Below are 23,829 nucleotides of genomic sequence, written 5' to 3'. Positions count from 1 at the left end.
CTTTACTAATAAGCATCCAAGGTTAACCAGCCTGCTGGTTAAATTGCATGTTGGAATCAATTGCCCTGTTAGATCAGAGCAGTTATAAAAGTAGAAGATCTGAATGAAAGTTCTCAGTAATGATAAGCGGTACCTTTGCTTCCATTGAATTTATATTCTAAAATGAGTCATCAAAGAGCTTCTTTTACAGCTTACTATGTCAATAAAAAAGCACTCAAGATGCTTGACAACAACAGCCAGCGCCACTAAAAACGTAAATGGAGGGGGGAAAAAAGCCCACACTTTTCAGACAGTTTACTCGGTTGCATTAAACAAAACCTAATTATAGGAGATAGTGATATAATGCTCTAAAAAAGCCATTGTCCCTTTAAAAAAATCTTATCTTTCTCTAGCACTGTGACAAATAATTCTGCCTACGTGTATTAATAAATTCAGACAAAGACACCATAGACGGTGCTCTGTAGACGTCATCCCTGGAATTATCTCTTTATGACCGAAAGATTTTTGAGGTTTTCTTCCTTGTTCATTTAACCCCGAGTGAGGCACTGGGGATGCTGGATTTTGCCGGCCTGGGGCATTCACAGTCTAATATCCAGCTTGTGAGAGAGCCGCCTCCGGTGTGTCACACGCTTTTGCAGCTGTGCAGTAGCTGGAATAAGGCACAGCGGTCACCTCGTGTCCACGACCTTCTGGGACTGGCCTCCGTTACACACGTGTATCATCTCATTTACTATTCGCAGTAACCTTGCGCTGATTCCCATTGTATAGGTGAGGAACATGAGGCTTTGTATAGAACTGACTTGCTCAAGGCCAAACAACTAGTAGGTGTCCCAGTCAGGTTTAGAACCAGGGGGGTCTGGCTTTGGAGCGCTTGGTGTTCAAACCACTAGGAAAAACTGCCTCATCCCTACAAGTGACTGAGGCTTTGTTAGGAGTTGGGCTCTTCCTCTAGGTGCTGTCAGCTCTGCTCAGTTCTGATGAGGCAGAGCAGAATCCCCTCAGAACTGGGGTAGAGGCAAAGCCAGGTCAAACCAAGCCGTGGGAGCTTAGTTAGTTCCTGGTTCTCTTTAGAAGGCAGGTCTGGAAGTTAGCCTGAGAATGCTGTCTATCTCGTCAGCCTTTGAAGAGGGTCTCTGCAATGTGTACCATGTTGGAGCAAGTCACCCTCAACTCAGATCCCTCTCACCCAACTGTTCTTGTCACCTTGGGTCCAATTTATGAGCTCATGACAATTAAGTAACCTTGATTCTCGTGGTTCTGTAACTGTGGTTGCCAAACAGGTTAGTGCTTCTAAACTGTGTTAATGGTATGGCACATTCTCTTTCTTTTTGGAAGTTAGTGGACTCAAGGCAGGAATATGAATATTATATTTCACTCATCTTCCTTTCTTTTCTTTCTGTTTCTCTGTATCTTTCTGTGAGTCTTTCTCTTTTCCTTCTATCTCATTCTCCTGGTATGTTTTCGTCTTGATTTATAGCAATGAAATTGGGAGTGTGGACTAAAGAAAAGATTTTCTTTCTTAAGGAGGGGAGCTTGTCTAGTTAAAATTTTGAAGGAAATATATTTATTTCTAAATATGCACAATGAGTATGTGGGTAATACATTTTTGGCCACATTGTTTCCCTCTGTAACTGCATTTTAGTGGGAGATGAAAGATCAAAACCCAGATTGTTAAGACCAGGAAGTCAGTAAGAACTTTGTTACCCTCAAATTCAACCTCTCTGGAGTTTGATGGGTACTTTTGTTGGTTTGAGGCTTCTGGAAAAGGTAGGTCAAAATGAATGTTTTTGGTACAACAGAAGCTACATAGCACGTTTCATTTTATTCTCACAACAGCCATATGGCTGCAGGTACCATTATTACCTTCCTTTTACGTATGAGAGAGACGTCAAGGTACTTTCCAAGATCACACAGCTGATGAGTGGTGGGTGTAGACGAGGTACTTTGATTCCAGAATCTGTGTCGTTCACTACGTCCGTATTAGCATGACTGGGGGGTGGAGGTGGGAGGCTAAAGGGTCCCTGGAATCTGGAGCTACCTTGAACAGGATAGAGTCGAACTTGAGGTTTTGAAAAGGCAGTCAGACCATCATTTGATCATTTCTCATGTGTGACATCCTCATAGTCTATTATGTGTTCTACAAAGCACGCCAAGACTCATCAGTGAACTGAATTGTTTAAAGTTAATTTTTAGTGACCTTGTGCAACTTCTCTACCCTCCACTGTTTCATCAGTAAAAGTGCATCATAATTTTTGTTATCTTTTAAAGGATGTTAGGAGGGTTAATCTGTTACTACCCTTAAAGTATTTTAAAGAAATCAGAGCACATCCGTGTCCACATTAATTATATTAGATTCTTACCACTTCTACCTGGTCATCAGTATGCCCTGCATGTTTAGATCATGCTTGGTTAACATGAAGGTTATCGCCTCCCACCCCCACCCCAGTCACTGCCCATGTGTTCATTTCATGAGAAGAGTAAAACAAGGCAAGGTTAGTTGCTCAAAGTCATTGGTATGTATTACCATTGAGATTTAGTCCCCATGTGGTTTTACCCTAAGGATATGCCATTAATTTGTTAGGGGCAGAATGGTCACCACATTCGGCAAGATTCTCTTGCAGCTGCACAACAGAAAGTACCCAGGAGTTGACTCCTCCTGGTTCAGCCAAGTTTATTTCATTTTCAAATTTGGAAACAAGGTCGGTCCTTTCATATGCTAATGATCTGAGGGTTGTAACTTAATGTTTTTGTCTGAAGTTCACTGAAGAGGGGTAAAAGATCAATGTTATCACTTAGCCCTCTAGCCCCTGCCTGTTAACAGACACATATACACGTACATGTCACACACCTACACACACATGCACACAGAATGCCGACCAAACAACATTAAAAAAAAAAAGCAAAACGTACCTTATTCCAATTCTGTTCTTGGTGAGACATTAATAAGCTTTTGATAACTCAATTATTTAGCTCAGATACCTGTGTGTTACTATAAACACTGGTATTTCAGCAGGTTGGCTTTTGGATGAGTGGATAGCCTTTGGGCGGCTATTACAGAACTGACGCACTGGAGTCCAGTAAAATAAATGAGCCTCATCAGTTCACTTCCAATCAGCAATTATTAGAGGGCAAGTCCCTGAAGGTGGACGTCTCCATGCTTATATGCTGTGTCGGGTGGAAGAGGTAGATCAGCAAGTAATGTAAACCCCTGTCGTGTTGGTCTTTAAGAGAAGTATAAATGTGGGAGCTACTGAGATGTAGTGGAGAGTCTCCGCTGGTTGTGGGGGAGAAGGGAACATCTTATGGAGACGTGGTGTTTTTTTGTTTCTTTTCCATTATAGTTTATTACAAGATATTGAATCTAGTTCCCTGGGCAGTATAGTAGGTCCGTGTTGTTTATCTATTTTGTATATAGTAGTTTGTATCTGCTAATCCCAAACTCCTAATTTATTACTCCCTCATCCCTTTCCCCTTTGGTAACCATAAATTTGTTTTCTCTGTCTGTGAGTCTGTTTCTGTTTTGTAAGTAAGTTCATTTGTATCATTTTTTTAGATTCTATATATAAGTGATATCATATGATATTTGCCTTTCTCTGTCTGACTTACTTCACTTAGTATGATAATCTCTAGGTCCATCCATGTTGCTGCAAATGGCGTTATGCCATTCTTTTTTATGGCTGAGTAGTATTCCATTGTATGTATCCATACCACATCTTCTTTATCCATTCATCTGTCGATGGACATTTAGGTTGCTTCTTTGTCTTGGCTATTGTAAATAATGCTGTTACGAACATTGGGGTGCGTGTACCTTTTCGAATTAGAGTTTTCTCCAGATATATGCCCAGGAGTGGGCATGCTGGATCATACGGTAACTCTTGTTCTTTAAGGAACCTCCATTCTGTTTTCCATAGTGGCTGCACCAATTTACATTCCCACCAACAGAATAGGAGGGTTCCCTTTTCTCCACACCCAGAGAGGTGGTATTTTTAATTGATCTCAAGACATGGGTTTTGTCAAGTGTGTGGGCAGCATTTAGACCAGGTGAACAGCATGAGGAAAAGTCAAAGGGCAGGAAAATGCAGGAGCAGTTATGCCGTGTGGCTGGAATACAGAACTTATGCATGGGGCAGCAGGGGCCTTATGGGAAAAAATACAGTTTGGTTACCTCATGGGGAGCTTTGAACTTTGGCCTGAGCTATATGTACTTACTGTACTAACTCCTCAAAGATATCTGGAGGCAGCTCCCAGGATATTACTTATTCTCAAAAGAGAATTTCAGACAACTTGACTTAAAACATTTTATTTGTGTGTTATTTCTTCACTGTCGAAAGGATCAGAATTTCCCTTTCTGTTTTCCTTCTGGAATTTTTTGGGGCGTATTGTCCTAGTCAGAGAAAAGCACACACGACACACATACAGGCTGTTCTCTCTTTGTACATTTCCAGCCTTCCTTGAAACAGTCATCTTGAGAACTGTCAAATTATCCAGCTATAATCTAATTGGTGGTGACTGCTTAGTCCCTTTGCACCAAAGAACTTGTATCTAGCAAGCTTCTCTCTTTCAAACATTTGTTAGTTCATTAAAGATGTTATGTTAGAGGTATACTATGATGATGCATCTGAGAAGGAAATGAAAGACCAGGACAAAAGACAAGTTGAATAGTCAAAGATGAGCTATAACCATCAGGGAAAGATAACTATAGCACCTGATTTTGATTGAATAAGTGGTGATCACATTGATTTTGAAGTTGTTGCCAATCTCCTTAAACTTTTGTCATGGATGGAATAAATGAAAGTTATGAAGCATTGATGTAAAAATAATTTTGGGGGGGTCTCTTTTCCTTCCTTCTGTCCTAAGGATCTTCCTTCCCGTCTCCCTCTCACCCTCCCTCTCCAGTTTTTTCTTACTGAGCAACTTCCTTGACAGATTGACGTTTGATTGTAAAGGTTTACCTGGATTTAATACAGGTGGTTGTCATGGGTGCAGTCTTTCGCTGCAAGGAGATGGATAGGCCGTCCACCGCCGCCCGCCTCCACAACAAAGCTGTGGCAGAAAGGAACATGGCAGGGTCCATTAGTAAACCTTAAGACACCTTGTCTTCATAATCATCTTCTCAGTCACTTTGTTCAGAGGCTTCCCCAAGGTAATTTTTAGTAAGAATGTACCCATTAGTGAATAATAGAGAATTCATTCACTCATTCATTCATCAAACATGTACTGTCTTTAATGCTAATAGTACAATTAATGGAATTATTATCTTTCTTTATTTTTCTTTTGCATGTTAAAACTGAAGCAGTTTCTGTTTTGTTTTAAAAATTGTAGATGTTTAAAAATGGTCATAATTCTTACATTAGTGCATATTTTTTCTCAGTAGTTTTACTGCTTTATTTACCAACAGGAAAGGGAAAGGATGGAAAAAGCTAAATACCATGATAAAATAGAAAATCTTTGTGTAATATTTTTAACTTTTAAAATATTTTCAGACTTAACCTCTTTAAAAATGAGTTTTTAAAATGAATTAATCATAAATAGGTCTCACAGTGCCCTAAGAAAGAAATAATAAAGAGGAAAATTGGAAATAGTTTAAGGTACTTAAAACATTGGGAAATAAATTCCAGACTTTGAAAGGGAAGTCCACAGGCTATACCAGTCCTTTTACTCTTCCTGACACTTATACTTTCTCCTAGAGGAAGGAAAGGTTAAAAAGTGGGCCTCATTTTTATTTCTCTGCCTTGTGTTTTGGGGAGTGAAATGGTTTCTCTTTTTGAGAGATAAGGGTAACCACAGTTTTAAAAACTGGCTACCCCTTGGATGCATGCGCTCTTGCAAATCCTGTAGCAACTGAAACATCTCCAGATAGATGTAAAAATTAATTAATGCCTTACTACCATGTAGGGAATGTGGGCACATGTGGATAAAGCTGACTAAATCCCACAGAATTTGTGCAGCTCGCCTATTAAACCTCAAATAATGTAAGAGGAGTGAAAGCCAAGGCCTGTTTTCTGTTGTTTTCCTACCCAGCTGGTTATTTATAAAAGTTGGACCTGTTTGTTTTTCGGCTCTAAGTGTCCCCTGTCCAGGGAGCCTGAGTCATTCCTGGTCGTGGAGTGGACTCCGGGGCACAGGACACTGTGCAGGATCTGGGTCGCTGGGACTGACAAACGGATCAGCTGCCCTTGCACGGGAGGCTCGGGAGGCCCCTGGGCCCTGGTGACAAGGCCCAGCACCTCCGTGTCTCTGTGACCTCTACCAGTGAAGTGCCGGCCTCGCTCGCTGATACCATTCGCAGGAACCTGAATGACTGGTTAGTCTGGTCAGAAGAAAATAGCACTGACATCATGTGATTCTGGCAAAGTAAACCACATTGGAACTTGGCCTTTGAATACCCAAGGGTCTGGCAGCAATCTCAGGGGTTGGCTGGGAGCCCCATTGAGTTCACTAGTAATCAGTTGACTGCTGAGCTGGACAAGCTGCCCTAGTTTTCCTGACAAGCTCTGTCTAAAAGAATGATGGGCAGTCTGCCATTAGGATTTTTGAGCAGAGTTGCTAAAGATTAACTCTTTAGCTGCTGTCCATATATCATGGCAAGCAATTAGGTACAGCTTTGGAGGGAAGGTTCCAATTCCTCATTCAGTTCTTGCACACAGAATTCCTGTCTTGCACAACAAACACCTATAGGCAAGGAGGAGCTCTGTAAAGCCCTTTATGTGTATGTTTCAAAGGAATGCCAAGTGGATGAGTTTTTCTTGAAGTTTCTAGTTTGTTTTTTTTTAAGCAAAATACCATCCTTTTTAATTATGCAAAAAGTCAGATTTGCATTTCAGCCATCCCTTGGGAATAGATATTACCTAAGAGAAGCCTTTGAAAAACTATGAACGTTTAATATTTATTTATTATGATCAATGTATCCATGCATGTTCTTTCCAATAAAACTTGATAATTCAGACTATTCTAGAAGAAAGGAAGTATTTGCAGTCAGTGTGTCCTAGTCCAAAGAGACCCCTTTTGGGGGATAAACCTGACTTCTCAAGGTGCTTATCTGCTTATCTTTCTCTGGAAAAGGTGATGTGTTAGTATCTTTTATTCCTTTTCTCACAAAGTTAAATTAAAATACAATTGATAGAGTTAAACAGGTTGATCAAATAATTCTATATGTTGTGCTCCCAGTGATGAATTTGGTATGTTTAATCTTGCTTTATACTGGTAATTTTCCGAAGGCACGCTCTGTTTTCTGCAGATAGCTGTGACAGTCTCTCTTAGCCACCAAAGTTCTGTGACGGGACTTCAGTACTCCCTTATACAGTCAGATGGCAGCAGTGGTGGCCCATCGTGGGAGTGGAGTTCCAGTGATATATTGTGTATCTTGGTCCACATTTGGGAGTCTTAATGGCAAAAGCTGAGGTTCTGGACTTCTTTCTTCCTCTTGGGTCCAGGCTTTCATTCTTTCTCCACTCTGATCTTTTCTTCCAAAAAGCCATACTTGAGGAATGGTACAATGCCTCTCTCATGTTTAGGAGGTTTGTGACATCAGCAACCTGGGGACATTATTGTCCATCAGAGAATTTATATAAAGGGAACGGAAGGATTACATATGCTCAGATATTGTTTGATGAACTCTTCCTGGTCCCCACACCTCTTGTCTCCCTTCCCCCAGCACAATAGTGCTCCATAAGCCATAGCTTCAAAAGGACCCTCCTCCACGGCAGAGCTAAACGTTGAGAGTGATAGCCTCTCAGGTGCACAGTTAACGGAACATTTTAGTGAGTTTTTGATTTGGCTTGTCACCGTAAAACTTATCAAGAGAAGATGAAAGCGACTCAGGGGTTTTGAATAAGGGTTTACAAATAGGTGACACGTCTGAGTGCGTTTGTTCCTACTGGGTGTGGTATGGGGGGTGAGCCAGTGGAAATACCCACGAGACTTTGACATTCCTGATGCTATTCCTTCATGGTCCAGGGATGCGTCTGTCTAGCCCTTTGCGTGGGGACAGAATCACCACTGTTGCCAGGCCCTCATTTATCCCAAGAATGGACTTGGGGGTGGTGAAGGAGTGGTCCAGAGATGTAGGTTACCCTTCCTCCTTCCTTTCTTCTCCCACCTCCCTCTTGCCTCCTCCCTCTTTCCTCCTTCCTTCTCCCTCCACTCTGTTCCCTCCCTCCCTCTCTTTTCCCTCTCCTTTGTTTTTTAAACATTACTTACCTTAGCATCTGCTTTCACCAGGCAATGCACAGTGAAGAGCAAAAGCAGTGCTTGTCCAGCGCTCAGGGAGTTGCTAGTCTAGTGGGAGACAAAGATGTCTCTAATCAGATGATCACAAAACTAAACACAGAATGAAGAATTATGGTCAATAGTTTGATGAAGAGGCAAATGATGGCAGAACGACATAAAGCAAGGGGATCTTATTGTATACCAGTGAAATTTCTGGGTAATACCATTTCTTCGTTATACTTAAGAAAATCAAGAAGTTAGATCTGAGGTTGAATCTCAGCTCCACAACTTATACTATTTCAACTTGATCAGTAGACTTAAGCTCTTTGAGTCTTAAATTTCCTTATCAGTAAAGTGAGGATAATAATATCTACTCCCCAGAGTAGATATTATATGTGATTGGAAATACTGAATTTGAAACATTTGGTTGACACATTGAGAATTTAACAAAATTATCTATTACTATTAATGTTATAGTTCAGTGAACTTAATTAAAGATATCCTATGGGTTTTTTTCCCTGTCATAAAAATGCCACTGACAGCCTAGTTTAGTGCATACCCATGGTTTCCAGACCTGTCTGCTGAAACGTTATGAGAAGTTAACCAGTGTCTCAGGCTGTCTTGACACTAACATGGACATTCCCATAGTTTCATCTGCTAATTTAACTAGCATTTTTAGGTATGTAATAACCCATTGACGTTCCCTGAAAAATGCTGCCTGTAGCTTTGTCTCTCTTTCCTAACTTTTCTCTCTGTTTACTTCCAGGGGTCCTTTTGGTCATTGAAAAGTGTCAGATTCTTGCTGGCATTCAGGTTGTATATTAATTGTAAGTGTCAGGAACTGAAGTCATACAGACTGAAGCGAGAAAGGGAAGTTACTGCCTGATGTAACTGAAAAGTTCAGTGCATCCTCAGGTGTAGCTTGATTCAAGTCCTCTGATGATGTAACAAGGAAGGTTCTCTGACTCCCTTCCGACGCTCTTGTCTTGGTTACCTCGCTTCTTGGGCAGGCTCCCCCTTCATGGTGGAGAGCTGCATGTTTACCTTCCATCATCTGAGCTCCTCCAGTGGGAAGGAAAGTGATCCCTTCTCAACAGTTCCAGCAAAAGTTCCTGGGCTGGCTTTCATCCAACCCCCTGAGCCAGTCACTGTATTGGTACAGCATTGTCATTGGCAAGGCCCACTCGCCTGCCTGCTCTTGGAGCTAGGGGGATGAAGGCAGGACACCTAAGGGACATGATCTCAGACTGGGGTGGGTGAGTGGCCCCTGGAGGAAAATTATTGATATTACTACCAGGAAGTAGTAAATGGTGTACAGTCAACACCCAAACCAAACAAACAAATAGGCAGAAATCCCACTATAGGTAAGAAGAGGTAAATCACCTATTCTTGCTTTTAGTTTAGGTGGGAGTGAAATTGTTGATGAGGTGACATCGAGGCTTGGTACCTGCTAAGTATTGTCTTGACTGTATGTCAGGCAGCGGGCTATATCCTTCTGTATCTTACTTCTGATATTCACAATAACCCTACGAGGTAAGTATTAAAATCCTCCTTTAATAAACTGGGAAACTGACATCTAGTGAAATTGTATAACTGGTTTGAAGCTAAACAGCTAGTCAGTGGTGGAGGCAGGCTTCAGCCCCCAGCTTTCCTACTCCAAAGCCCATGCTTTGGAGGCATCAGATCCCCGATTGTCGTGTTGCCCTGCAACAGTGCCCAGGCCGTGTCAGGTAGCCCTCCAGGCCTGAGGCAGTGCAGAGCCGTGCCACTTATGCCTAGATTACTGGCACATTTTTCTGTGGACGTAGAGTAGGCTCCTCTTCCAGGACAAGGTTTTGAAAGCCAGGACTTTAGAATTCTGTTCCAGTATGGGCACCGGCTCTCCCTGGATTATTGGATGACTCGTGGAAGGCCTCACACCCTTAGTCTTCTCTGTCTGTAAACTGGTGACAAAACTGTTACTGTTGGGAGATTAATTGGTCTGCTTGAAAAGCTATATATACTGAGCATCACACCAGACATTTGAAAAATCAATCCCACCATTTAATCCTGGATTGCTCAAGTTCTTTTGACTAGGGTATGTGTCTTAGGTCCTGCTGCCGTAACAAAATACCAGAGCTTGAGTGGCTTAAACAGCAGATATTTATTTTCTCCCGGTTCTGGAGACTGGAAGTCAGAGATCAGGGTGCCTGTATGGTCGGGTTCTGGTGAGAGCCCTCTGCCTGGCATGCAGGCGGCCGCCTTCTTGCTGTGTCCTCATGTGTCAGAGGGTGAGAGCTAGCTCTCTAGGGTCTCTTCTTACAAGGACACTAATCCTGTCATATCAGGGCCCCACCCGTATGATGCCATTTAACCTTAATTACCTCCATAAAGGCCCTGTCTTGATATACAGCCACATCAGAGTTTAGGACTTTAACGTATGAATTTGGGGGAGACCCAGCTCAGTCCAAGGCAGTAGGATATTAGTGGTTTTCTATGAACCACACATCTGCATGCTATGTCCCTCTAACCCTTTACTTCTGTTAATGGCACTGAATAAGAGGGCTTGGTATGGGATATTTCCTTTTTTTTTTTTTTTTTTGGCCACGCTGTGCAGCATGCAGGGCCCCATACAGTGGAAGCATGGAGTCTTAACCACTGGACTGCCAGGGAAGTCTCTAGAGTATTTCCTGATACTTATTTATTAATTTTGGGTAAAGTGATTTTCAATTACTCATTGAAGTTCCCAGTTAGAGCAACAGATTTTAGAAAATGATGTGACAAACATGTGGGTATTCACTCTACAAATCCAGATGTGAGATGTATAGAAATAGAGGTATTAACAAAGGGTCTGAAAACTCAGAGGAGGAAATAATCCAGGGTCAGCTGGGCAGGGAAGGCTTCAGAAAAGTGAATCTTGGTATCACAGGATAAATGGGATTTCACAAGATATAGGGCAGAGAGGCTATCTGATGGCTGGGACACAGTCCTATATGACAAAACCTGATGTACCCAAGGAAGGGGGTGTGGAGACCAGTGGGAGCTGTCTCCCAGCTAATTGAATCAGAATTTGGAGTCCCTCAGTTACCTGCCCATCTGGATTTTATTCTAGAAACAGTGGAAAGCCCTGGAAGGTCTTATGGAAAAGGGGAAGTATCATAGTTAGACCTGGGCTTTGGCCAGGCACAGTTTTAAAATATACAGATTGGTTTGGAGGCTAGAGAGCCTAAAGTTGGAGGTCTAGCACATGCTGTTCCTGCCACGTAGAATGCCTTTCCCTCTATTTGTGTACCCACCACACTCCCATTCACCCTCAAAACATTGTTCTGGAGCAGTGTCCACACTAAAGGTGTTCCTGACCTATCCAAATAGAATAGTCTCTCCCTCTTGTGCCCTCCTTCTATAGTTTACGTGAGTCTATTATTGCTTGTATAACATCATAGTATAATTTTGTGTTTACAAATCTCTCCCACTGCTTGACACAAAGAACCTTGAGAGAAGGGTTTGTATGGTTTTTTTTTTTCCTGTTTTGTTCTGTTCTATTTTGCATTCAAAGTGTACAGTGCTTGGCACATCATTGGTGCTCTATTCATATTTGTTGAACACAACAACCAAGCTGCACTAGGGCTACTGTGAAAATGAGGAGAGAAGCAAGGACATGGAAAAGGCTGCATTGGTAGGAATAGAAAGGGGGGACATGCTATGGGTATAGGAAGAGGAATTGGGGATGACTCTGAGGTTTCTAACTTGGTCATCTTGGTAAATGTCAGTTCCCTCAACAGAGACAAGGAGCATGAAAGATGCAAAATTTGGAGGTGAGAGAATGAGTTTGGTTTTTTGGTTACTTAGGGACATTCCAAGTGGTGATGTCTGGTAGACAAATGAAAATACAGCTTTGTTGTTATCTCAGACCTTTGAAGCCAAGGGTTTGATTGCCACTGCAGAGGATGAGAAAGTGGGCCAAGAATGTAGCTTTGGGGAAGGCTGACTTTTAAGGAAATGGTAGAAGCATTGGGATTAACAAAGGAGAATGGAAGTGAGAAGTCCCAGAAGTAGGAGGAGAATCAGGACAGCTCAATGTCATAGAATCAAAGAGATGAGAAAAGGGGCACATGCTAGACCTGTCTGGCCAGTGAGTTTTATCATGAATTCTTTAATAGTAAGAAGAACAATAGCAGCAAGAATAATAATAACAGTACTTACTGTTTTCTCAGTGTTTGCTATGTTCCAGGTATTTTGCTAAATGCTTTTCCTACATCTCATTTAATTCAAACCTTAAGCCTGTTATCCTTAAGCAGACTTGCAAATTCAAACTGAGAGGTTGGATAATTTATCCAAGGCCAAACAGCTGAGTATTGGAACTGGGCATGCTTTGCGAACTTACAAATACTGCAGAGCATACTAAGCAGTTATTTTATTTTACTTTTTGGAGGGAGGAATTCTGCAGGATAGTATAGAGATTAAAGTTTTCTGCAAAACTTAACTGTATATGGAATCTAAGAAAAAAAAAAAAGAGGTCATGAAGAACCTAGGGACAAGACGGGAATAAAGACACAGACCTACTAGAGAATGGACTTGAGGATATGGGGAGGGGGAAGGGTAAGTAAGCTGTGACAAAGTGAGAGAGTGGCATGGACATATATACACTACCAAACGTAAAATAGATAGCTAGTGGGAAGCAGCCGCATAGCACAGGGAGATCAGCTCGGTGCTTTGTGACCACCTAGAGGGGTGGGATAGGGAGGGTGGGAGGGAGGGAGACGCAAGAGGGAAGAGATATGGGGATATATGTATATGTATAACTGATTCACTTTGTTATAAAGCAGAAACTAACACACCATTGTAAAGGAATTATACTCCAATAAAGATGTTAAAAAAACAAACAAACAAACAAACAAACAAAAACTTAACTATAGTCATCCCCCGTTAACTCAAAAGACATGTAATTCTTTCTCTCTTACTTGGGTGAGAGGATAAGGGGATGATTTACATTTTTTTGAACTTCTATCATTTAAATCAGCTGATTGAAAATATATCCATCCAATTGCACTAGTATATGGTATAATATATATATATATATATATATATACACACACACACACACACACACACACACACATACACATCTACACACACACGTACATATTTTGAAGTATAGTTGATTTACAGTGTTGTGTTAGTTTCAGGTGTACAACGAAGTCATGCAGTTATACATATGTGGTATATATTTTAACTTTGTTTTCTGTTGTAAGGTCATGTAAAAATAACCCTTATCTACCATTTCCCCTACAACCTGACTTTTTGTATAGTAAAGGGCATTATTTAATTGGAAAGAGAAACCTGGATATTTTTAGCAGTTATGTGGTTTAGTGATTTCATGTAGCGTTGTATGCTTAAGACACGTACACAATGGTAATTCCTGAAAATATTGGCTCATAATTGCTGCACTCTTATTGATGTATTTTCATATATAATTCAGGAAAGAAAAATTATTGCATGTGACAGATTAGTATTACCACATAAAAGTACTGATTTGTGTATCCTATTTTAGTGCATTGCTAGTTCTCAAGAGATATCTATACAGTAATTTCTAAGAAACCAGACAGTTTAATTTTGCTGTTGGTGTCAGGTTAAAGCATTGGTGTACGTTTGCAGCTGTAGCTGTGGCTTCACCTAGTCTTTGTGCAGGACCCCTTTGAGCAGCAAGGATTCTGTTCTGGGCTCACCCAGACAATTACTCTCACCCGAGCCTTAGCACTTGTGGTTTCCTGGCCTTTGAGTGGGTGAGTATCTCCAGCTTTCAGGCCATCTGAGGTGAGGTTGAGATTTCTCAGAAAGAACTGTTAGAAGGAATATGGTAAGGGAAATGAAGGACAATACGATACCATATAAAGAAATGGATGAACACAAGTTTGTTAATTTGTTTGACTTTTGAACCTTAATTAGGTGAATCTAACCATAGATTGATTTTCTGGCTGCACTTGAAGACTCATTTATGTCCAGTTTATCTTCCCTCAAAAAAAAAAAAAAAAGAAGCAACAAAATGAAAGCCCACCCTTAATCTAGATCCTGGAAGGGGTCAGGAATTGGGGTAGAGAAGGAAGGTCAAGACAGCTGTGATTGCTGTTTTTTATCCACCTGGTGGCTTCTCTGTCTGGGTTACATTTGTTTCGGAGTCACATGCCAGATTCTGCACTTTCAAGCACCTTATAATGCAGAATATGATCTTTTTTAAAAAGGTAAGGTAAATAGTTTCTACTCCTCTTTCCAATCATTGGCTATCCTCACTCTGTTAGAAGTCAGAAAACCTCTTGGAATTTTCATCACGTGATTGGTTTTCATAGTTTCTGTGTCTATATAGAGAGAAAGAATGAGATTTAAGTTTTTAAACTGTAGACTTGATGACTAAAATATTCGCAAACTTGGTTAAATCCGTGATCTCTTTATGTAAGTACTGGATTTCTTTCAAGGTGCTGTCTTCTTACCAACATACTGTGCAAATAACTGCAGTTTAATATAGAGATAACTTGATGTGGTTAGATTTGGTAAACCCTCTTATCTTTCCAACATGCATCGTTTATTTAAAATGCATAGGCATATGTTCAGAACAAAGTTATTTTCAGTGCATATATATTCATTAGCCTGTGTGTGAAAGAACATTTCAAATAACAACCATCTTGCTATTTGGTTTTCTTTCAAAACTTTCTTCCCTCTCCACCTTGGTTTAATTGAACCCTAGGCCTGAACTCTTTAGCGCATTCCCATGGAGCCAGGGTACATTCGAACGTCTCGGACTGATGCAAAATTGCTTTGTTGATCATATACCCATGCATGATAAGATATGCATAAGAAGAAATCTGGTACAGAAGTATAAATAATACTTATCTTTAAGCCAGCATCTGTCATCTGCTTCAGCAGACAGTGCTTGCTTTCTTCCTAGCACAAAAAGGGCTGAAAGATTTATGGGGCAGCTTTGTTTGTGCTCCATGATGCTTAATCAATTTTTATTAAATTCTAAATTAAAACTTGGCTTTCACTACATCTCTGACGTATAGCACAAGGGGAGAGATCATGGTGCCCCAAAAAGGTTAGGCATGGGTGATCTGAATCCTCGATCTATTTCTTCCTGCAGGACTTTTCTTAATAACTTTTATAAGTCTGACCAAATCCTTGTAGGCTTGCGTAGGAAGAGATAAATAACAACGCAAACTTTAGACTCTTAAGACTTCTAGAGAGAGGGGAGATTTGTAGTTTGTTTTTTAGTACTCTCATGCATGTTCTAATATCTGAGAAAAGAACACATAAATTATTTCAATGTGCAGGTAATGTGCTCACTTTGCATTTAGAATGGTTTGATAAGTGAAGACTCACTAGTTATGCTTACTGAGAATTCTTAAAGTTTTTGGTAATCGAGGCTTAACATGTTAAGCATCTGATGGAGACCTGGGCTTTGCAGCCTTTTTCTGCCTAGTTTACCTTGTAAGTTCTACATTTGCAATTTTCTGGTCTTTTCATACAGATGCTTTTTGTTGAATATCAGCATATGGTAGGAGGCCCACTCAGAGAAGCCAGTTTATAAATGACCATCTTATTATCTTTGTAACCTTATGTATATAGGAAACCTAGATTCATGAGTCAAATTGAATTTTTCTTTTTCAGGTAAAAGTCAAAAAACTTATACCTGTGATTGGTTTTCTTAGATTCTGTATCTGTAAGGAGAGGAAGAATGAGATTTAATTAAAAATATATTTTTCTGCTGAATACTGATATTTCTGGTTGTGAATTTGCTTTTTCTTACATCTGGTATATACCAGACTAACCTGTACATATTATTCCTTTGGAAACATATTTGTGAGCCCTGATCCAAAAGTAGTTTATGTATCTACATTTCAAAGTATAAAGTTTCTTGAAGAGAAGGGGGTAGGGGTGGACAACTATGAAATTTGTTAATTATTGTTTATTTTCTAGGAAATATGACAAGCTGTAAACTTAAGATCAGAATATCTGTGTTTTTGAATTATTTAATATGCTAGGAGAAAAGTGAATTAAAGAAAAATTTGGAAGCTAGTTCTACCATGCCCAAAGAATATTAATAATTCATACAGCTCTTTCTCTCCCATCACTTATCTTGTCATTGCCACATTTGTACTTTTGTCTTATACATTGCCATGTTTTTCGTTATAAATGCCAAGTGTAGACGTAGATGCCCATATTGACATATTCTGTTTATCTACTTACTACCTAAGTCTTGACATTTCCCTAGCCTTGGTATTGCCTGGTATGCCATGCATATATAGCTAGGGTTGCAGTCTTTGATGATCTGGAATTATTCAAAAGCTCTGCCTGGAATGGTTAAATGGCAGGTTACTTCTGAATACATTTGCTCCTCACTTGCCTAAAATATATTTGGTGCCTGAGTGTATTCTTACCATGTGCCTTCTTTCTCAGCTGCTGTGATTCAGAAAGACCCTTTGGAATTACTGTGAGAGTAGGGAAGAAACCCTGGATTACCAAAAATTAAGACAGCCCAGCTCAACTTGATATGCAAATTAGCTTTGAGGATGCAGTGTAGTTGGTCCTGGCTTTCTAACCTTAGAACTGCATCTTACACTGTCACTTGCCAGTGGTACCACATTGTGATACTTACAGCCTGTATAGCTAGAGAGGTTGTCTGCTTTCTGTGTTTCTGTGGAGTAATTTTGAGTAGATGAACTGAGGCGTGGGAGAGATTGCCAAATGAGGTAGTGATGATGGCTAAAGAGACTTGGACTTAGGGAGTGCTTTCTGGCGGAAGTTCAGCTCAGACAGTATCGTGTTTTTGACCATGGTACTTTAGACACTCTGCCAAGTGTTTGTAACGAGATAGGGCTGTTACTATACTTTGCTTTTAACTTTACTTTTGCATACAGTACGCCGTTCTTGTTTTATAAACTGTGTCGCATACTTTTTGTACCTCTATAAACAAGTGAAGCTGTTGAGTTTTTGGATAAAGTTTGAAGCAGTCTTGTGTTGCTTCCTCTTTGCTTTATGCTCCAAGTTGAGAGCTGAATAGTGAGATCTTTTTTCACACCATTTATAATGCGATGCACATTTTGAAGGCAATTTAAATTCTTTTGGCTCCCCAGCCATATGCTTCAAAATGGAAGCATTATACATGTATGGATAGGGGAATAGGTAGGAAATTGGAGTGTAAAGATATATGGCTGGGTATGTAGTAGGGTAATACTATCCAGAGAGAAAGAGAGAGAGAGAAGGGAGCGGGGGGGATGTTTCACTCTCTAGGAACTTTTCCAAACTTTAGGCCCAATTTTGCTGAAGAAAATAATATTACACAAGAAGTTTAAAATGTTTCCACAGGCTATACAAGAACCTTTATACATGTAATTTATATGTCTAATGAGATTTTGGAACTTTACCGGTGTATTATTTGAGAAATTGGCAATATAGTCAAGAGGAATGAACTTTAAGGTATAATTTTTAATGGAAGGATAAAAACTAATATAAGCTAAAACTATAGTCCTGTTTCATTATTACATTTTTCCTTTTTTTCTTTTTTTTTTCTCCATTCTCACCTTTGCCCCTCAATTTTTCTCAGTTTATTTCCACATTGGAAAAGTGAAGTGTAATATTCTCCTTAACACAGAAACTCTTTCACTCTGTCTCTCTGGAGATTCTTTTTATTGTTTTCATAATCCATTCTGCCTGAGTAGAAAACACCAGATTTCTCCAATATTCTGAAAATAATTTTTACTTTGCTTAGATGGAAATATCCTGTTTCTGAACTTTCTCACTATAATCATGTAAGTTTCTTGTGGTTATGTCACATTGATCACAAGGATATCGTTATAAATTAATTTGGCTGATGTTTGGATTGATATGCTTATATATATTTATGTTAGACCAGGGACCCCTTTCTCATTCTCATTGAAACCTTGTTTCCTCATCTTATTTTCTTCCCCTTTTCCATCATAGATAATAAGTGACTTCTAATATTAGATCAGATACAGTACATAGTTCCTTCTATAACTTTCATCAGAAATGGGAGTGCTGTGTCAATCCAGGTGTTACTATAATATACTTTTTCCTGAAGAAAATAGCCTGTAGGTTAAGTATACCTCTGAAGCTTTTTTTATTTAGAATAATATTCCTAAAATACACACACACACACATACTGTTTTCTCCTTTGCTTACTTTACACTTACAATTTATATATTGTTTTCTTTGCAACTGTTCTATAAAAAATAGTTTTCAAAGTTAAATTACTGTTCTAACATTTTGAAAGTAAAATACCACAAATCTTTTGGGTTAAATTATGGGGAATCATTTTGTTCTTTACAACAAATTTCTTAATTTTCATTTCTTAGATTCCTATGTCATGGGATACATTATTGGCCACTTTTATAGAATATAAATTTCTTTTAAACTTCATGGTATAACATAACAGCCTTTAAATAATTACCATGTGGTGTACTTTCACCATCAGTTGACTTTATGTTGTTTAGGAAACACATGGGAGAGCTGGGAATTAGGAAACAAAAGAGAGAGAGAAAGAAAAAAACAAGAAGGACCTGAATTTCGGTCATTCATTCATTTATTTTTGAGAAGGGGTGGAAAAGCCCACAGATTCGTATCTCAGTAGGGTGAAGTTGTGTTACTGTTTATCTGTACCTTTTTCCCCCTGTGGCAAGAGACGTGAAGAATAGACACTCACTCCCAAAGACACCAAGTTCCAAAGCACTGACTCATGAGCCCACAATGAAATCCTAGGATGCAGCCATTTCCTACCTTTGTTTGGAAATGAACTGATTGGACCAGGCGGATGTAAGCCCTCAGCTGCAGAGCTTTACAGAAGGAAATGCTTTTGGTCTCTCTTAGGTACTGGATGCTGTTGAGCCACTTCTTTGTATTTGATGGGATCAGCCAGCGTGAAAATGTTTCCTAGCATGTGAAAAATTCAGACCGGGGCCATTCTGTGTGTTTGTGCTTATATAGTCTCCACCTGATGGCAGAGAGAAGCATGCCCTCCTTTTCATGCAGTGCATTTTTATTACGAGTTTATGTATCAAACTCATCACCCTCGTTCTTTCTCTCTAGCTTAGTCTCATTTGTGTTTGCGGTCTCCCCATCTCATGGTGACTTCCCGGGGCTGTACGCCCTGGCCCCTGCCTCCCTCTCCTGCCCGGGGCACACTCCACCTGCTCTCTTAGCATCCGCAGCACTGGCCTTCTCGCCGCTCCTCCAGCACTTTGCTCTCCCTGTTCTTGCTGCTGGGAAGCCTTTCTCCCCAGATCATTGCAGGGCTTGTCCCCTCACCTCATTCAGAGGTATGCTCAGAGAGGCCTTCTCCCACCACTCTATCCATTGCTCCCTCCTCCAAGCCTCTTTTCCCTTACTCTGCTTGACTGTTCGCCCTATAGCTCCCTGACATATTTTATATTCACCTGTTTCCTGGTTTACTGCTTCTCACCCCCACCAGCTGTTAGCCTCATGTGGGTTGGAACTTCGATCATTTAGCACTCTTTTTGCCTGGGCCTAGAACATAATAGAACATAGGTATAGTACCTAGCACAATGCAGAACCTGGCAGATTCACAATAATGCCTGTTGAATAAACAATGTAGACCTGATAGAGATGGCGCGTACCTCTTCTACTGGGCCATTTGGCAAGTTGTATAGCTTCTGGATGCCTTGGCTTTCCCATTTGATGAGTGGGGACAACATTTTGCATACCTCAGAGACATCATGGGAAGTTGAATAATGGTAAGTGAGCTTTAATCATGAGGAATAAAAGATCAAACATGAATTTTCTTTTATGAAACGGAGCTCTGAAATAATGAAAAGGGTCTGTGCCCGATGGGCAGGGATATATCTTAGTTACTCAGGATTTTCCGTGTATGTGCTGTTCCTGGACACTTTTTCGGTGATATTGCTTGTAATGAGCCTCTGAGGATAGACAAGGAGAGAGCTAAGGATAAGCTTAAGGATAAACTTAAATTTGAAGGGTAATTTGGCGGCCGTAGTAAAGCAAGTGAATGAGATAAATGAAAGAAGTTGGCTCTAAAGAGAGCATTTGAAATTCTAGCTTATTGTCATATTTACCACCTTCAATTCTCAGACCTGATAGTTTTCAGTCAATAGCCTTTCTGGGATTTTCTGAAGTGTGATTTTACCTTGAATGTATCAGAGCTGGAAATAATTGTTTATGTTTATGCAGTTCATAATTTTGCAGTTTAGTTTGTGTGGGTTAGTGGCCCTACTGTTCAACTGGATGGCAAATCTGTGCTAGGAGGATACCATATGTACAAGTATTTTCTTAAATAATGTTGGCGTTTGCCACTGGTGTTAGGGGAAGAAGGGAAAAAATATGAGAGTAATTCTGGAAGCCCTCCAGTAAGGGGTTAGGAAAGAACTTAGGGACAAATGCTCCTACTTGGAACACAACACCAAATAGTGGTTTTTTTGTGTTTTTTTTTTTTTTTTTTTTTTAAGAGAAGCCAAAATTAAACACAGTAGAGTTTACTGTTTGCTAATCAGCATGTGTTTACTTTCTCTTCCAAAACTGAAGTTGCCAACCAATACATTTCCTACCCAGTGCTTGAATCTGTCCAAATAAACATGGGAAGTAGTAAAACAATGACACCACATGAAAAATATATCCTCATTCATTAAATAGAATCCAAAAAATTCTCTGGAATTTAATTCTAGCAATGAAGTGAGAATTGTTTGGTCTACTAAGAGAGGATAGTGACTTCCTGCCTTGGTTAGTCCAGCCGAGAAGAATGTGTTTTTAAGTTTCCATACAACTCTACATGCATTGGCCTAAACCTGGAGAAACATAAATGGACTATTTCACGTAAACCCCTCACCCACATTCCCAGAGGATGAGGGCATTTTGGGTATAACATAGTTTTATGATAATTACGAGCCTAAGCAGCTTGTAGAATTCAAATAATCAATTTTAATTTCTGTCTCCATCACTAACGATTACTGACAAGGAAGTTCTCAAGATGAAATTATGGAGTCTTCCTCTGGAGACTGTAAACATAAGGAAAGAGAGAAGTTGTAAAGAGATGGTTTTATTTTGTGGTCAGTCAATTTTGGGAAATAAATTCAAAAGCAGTACCTACAATCAACAGTACAGAGAACCTTACATTCATAAGGATACCAGTTTACTTTAGCTGTTAGTGAGCAGTTCCATGTAGAATTGTTATCTATAATGTATACGTATATCTTTGTGAAGAAGCTTTGTTATAGGGATGCAAGATGGAGGTAGAGTGATTACTATGGTATTATTTTTATGGTTTAAATTTGCGTTTAAAAAATACCCGGTGTAGTCTTCATACTGGAGGCCAGACACCCACGGTGCTGACTCCTGTCTTCTATCAAAACCTGCTTTGGGGAAATATTATAAAATTAGTCATTTACTCTTTAATGTGAGTTTAAATAAATGCATTGAGCTTTCAGTAGTAATTATGTTAAAAACTCTATGAGTATTATAGAGTTAAGTAGTTCAAGTTCAAGCCTTGGGGAGAAGTGGTGCAGTCTAGTAGGGACAGGCATTCTTTCTGACAGAACCCTTCCTGTAGAGGTGACTGCTTCTTTCTCCTTGGACAAATAAAGCCAGCCCCTTGATCTTTACCATCAGGCAGGGCCCAGTGATGCTTCCGGTGAGCAGCAAAACAAAAGGTAGTCGGTTCTTTGAAGGTGATTTAGCACCTAATTGTTATTCAACATTACATTTTAAGTCATTCTAGCTACTGCAGTACAACAGTGCTTTTTTTTTTTTTTAATAAGAAATTAATTATCTGAACAAATTTACTTCTTGGATTTAGTTTGTTAAATGGCATACAACCAATTAATAGTTTTGAGTAAAACTGACATCACAGCACCTGTGAAAACCCAGAGGGGTCTTTTAGGATGAGATAGCATATGTCAAAGTCATCAACTGAAAGCTGTATAAATATTGGTTGTTGCCCTTGTTATCTAATCTAATCATTTACAGATAAGGAACCTGAGGCCTTTGACACTAAAGGAATCACCTAGGCTAGCTAGGTAAGGAGCAGTCCAGAAGAACTGAGTTCCTAAATACAGAACGCATTCTACTCTATCAGGCTGCCTCCCAAGTTTTAAATGGTATCCCATGAACACCAGATCTTTTTTTTTTTTAACTTTTCCGAGCTTGAATTTAAAGGAATAAAATGTAGAGACTTAGTGATTATTTCCTAAAAAACTAGTGTCAACAGCTGCTTTCAACGTTCAACACATACCTTAGTATATATCAGTCAAGCTGTATAAGAAAGTTATTTGTTCTGTGTAACTTTTCATCTGACAATCATATATATTGATATGCACATAGATTTACATACCTATATACTTCCTGGTGTTAGAGAATGAATATATTGTACATGAGAACATTCTGTGTATCCTTTAAATTGAAGAAAAAAGTGGAAAGATTTTAGAATAGTCATAGAGTTCATTCAGCCAGCCACTCAGTAGTAGTATGGATAGTGGAAATGCAAAGATGAAAAAGACTGACACAGTTCTTGGCTTTATGGAAATTAGTACCTCAAGTGACTGTAGGGTATGGATATAGGGAGACAGTCAATCAAGTTTGATGAAAGTATGGGGAAAGTTATGGTGTTGAAATATAGAATCTTATGGGGACAAAAAAGAGACAGACACATACACCAGATCAGTGAAGGTGGCCAGAATAAAAGTTAACCAGTGGTGCTCGCTTCGGCAGCACATATACTAAAAAAATTAGAATGATACAGAGACGATTAGCATGGCCCCTGCACAAGGATGACGTGCAAATTCGTAAAGCATTCCACATTTTTATATGACCCAGCAATCCCACTACTGCGCATATACCCTGAGAAAACCGTAATTCAAAAGAGTCATGTACCACAATGTTCATTGCAGCACTATTTACAATAGCCAGGGCATGGAAGCAACCTAAGTGTCCATCGACAGATGAATCGATAAAGAAGATGTGGCACATATATACAATGGAATATTACTCAGCCGTAAAAAGAAACGAAATTGAGTTATTTGTAGTGAGGAGGATGGGCCTAGAGTCTGTCATACAGAGTGAAGTAAGTTAGAAAGAGAAAAACAAATACTGTATGCTAACACATATATATGGAATAAAAAAAAAATGGTTCTGAAGAACCTAGGGGCAGGACAGGAATAAAGACGCAGATGTAGAGAATGGACTTGAGGACACGGGGAGGGGGAAGGGTAAGCTGGGATGAAGTGAGAGAGTGGCATGGACATATATACACTACCAAATGTCAAATAGATAGCTAGTGGGAAGCAGCCGCATAGCACAGGGAGATCAGCTCGGTGCTGTGTGTCCACCTAGAGGGGCGGGATAGGGAGGCTCTTAGGGAGATGCAAGAGGGAGGAGATATGGGGATATATGTATATGTATAGTTGATTCACTTTGTTTTAAAGCAGAAACTAACACACCATTGTAAAGCAATTATACTCCAATAAAGATGTTAAAAAAAGAAAAAAAACAAAAGTTAACCAGGGGAAGGGCAGTGGGATTCCAGGAAGAGGAAACTGCATGTATGAAGACTCAGAGAGAGCTCAGGATTGGAAAGAAGGTCAGTAAAGGTAAAGCTTCAATAGGCAAATC

General features: G+C 39.8%; 1 protein-coding gene and 1 long non-coding RNA gene across 12 annotated transcripts in view; both read left to right on the top strand.

Annotated features, from left to right (window-relative positions):
• The window catches only part of NFIB (nuclear factor I B), a 236,558-nt gene that overhangs the window by 54,502 nt on the left and 158,227 nt on the right, over positions 1–23,829 (top strand). The window lies entirely within an intron of this gene.
• Positions 1–23,829, top strand: part of LOC309663684 — a 70,506-nt gene extending 46,677 nt beyond the window's left edge. Inside the window, exon 2 of the long non-coding RNA XR_014265404.1 lies at positions 1–23,829. This exon is cut by the window's left edge and continues 5,606 nt beyond it. This is a non-coding gene — a long non-coding RNA (uncharacterized lncRNA).

Source organism: Balaenoptera physalus (genome assembly GCF_965194825.1).
Source record: "Balaenoptera physalus genome assembly, chromosome: 7".
NCBI lineage: Eukaryota > Metazoa > Chordata > Mammalia > Artiodactyla > Balaenopteridae > Balaenoptera > Balaenoptera physalus.
The sequence above is the reverse complement of the archived record's forward strand: the minus strand, read 5'-3'. Positions and strand labels throughout refer to the sequence as shown.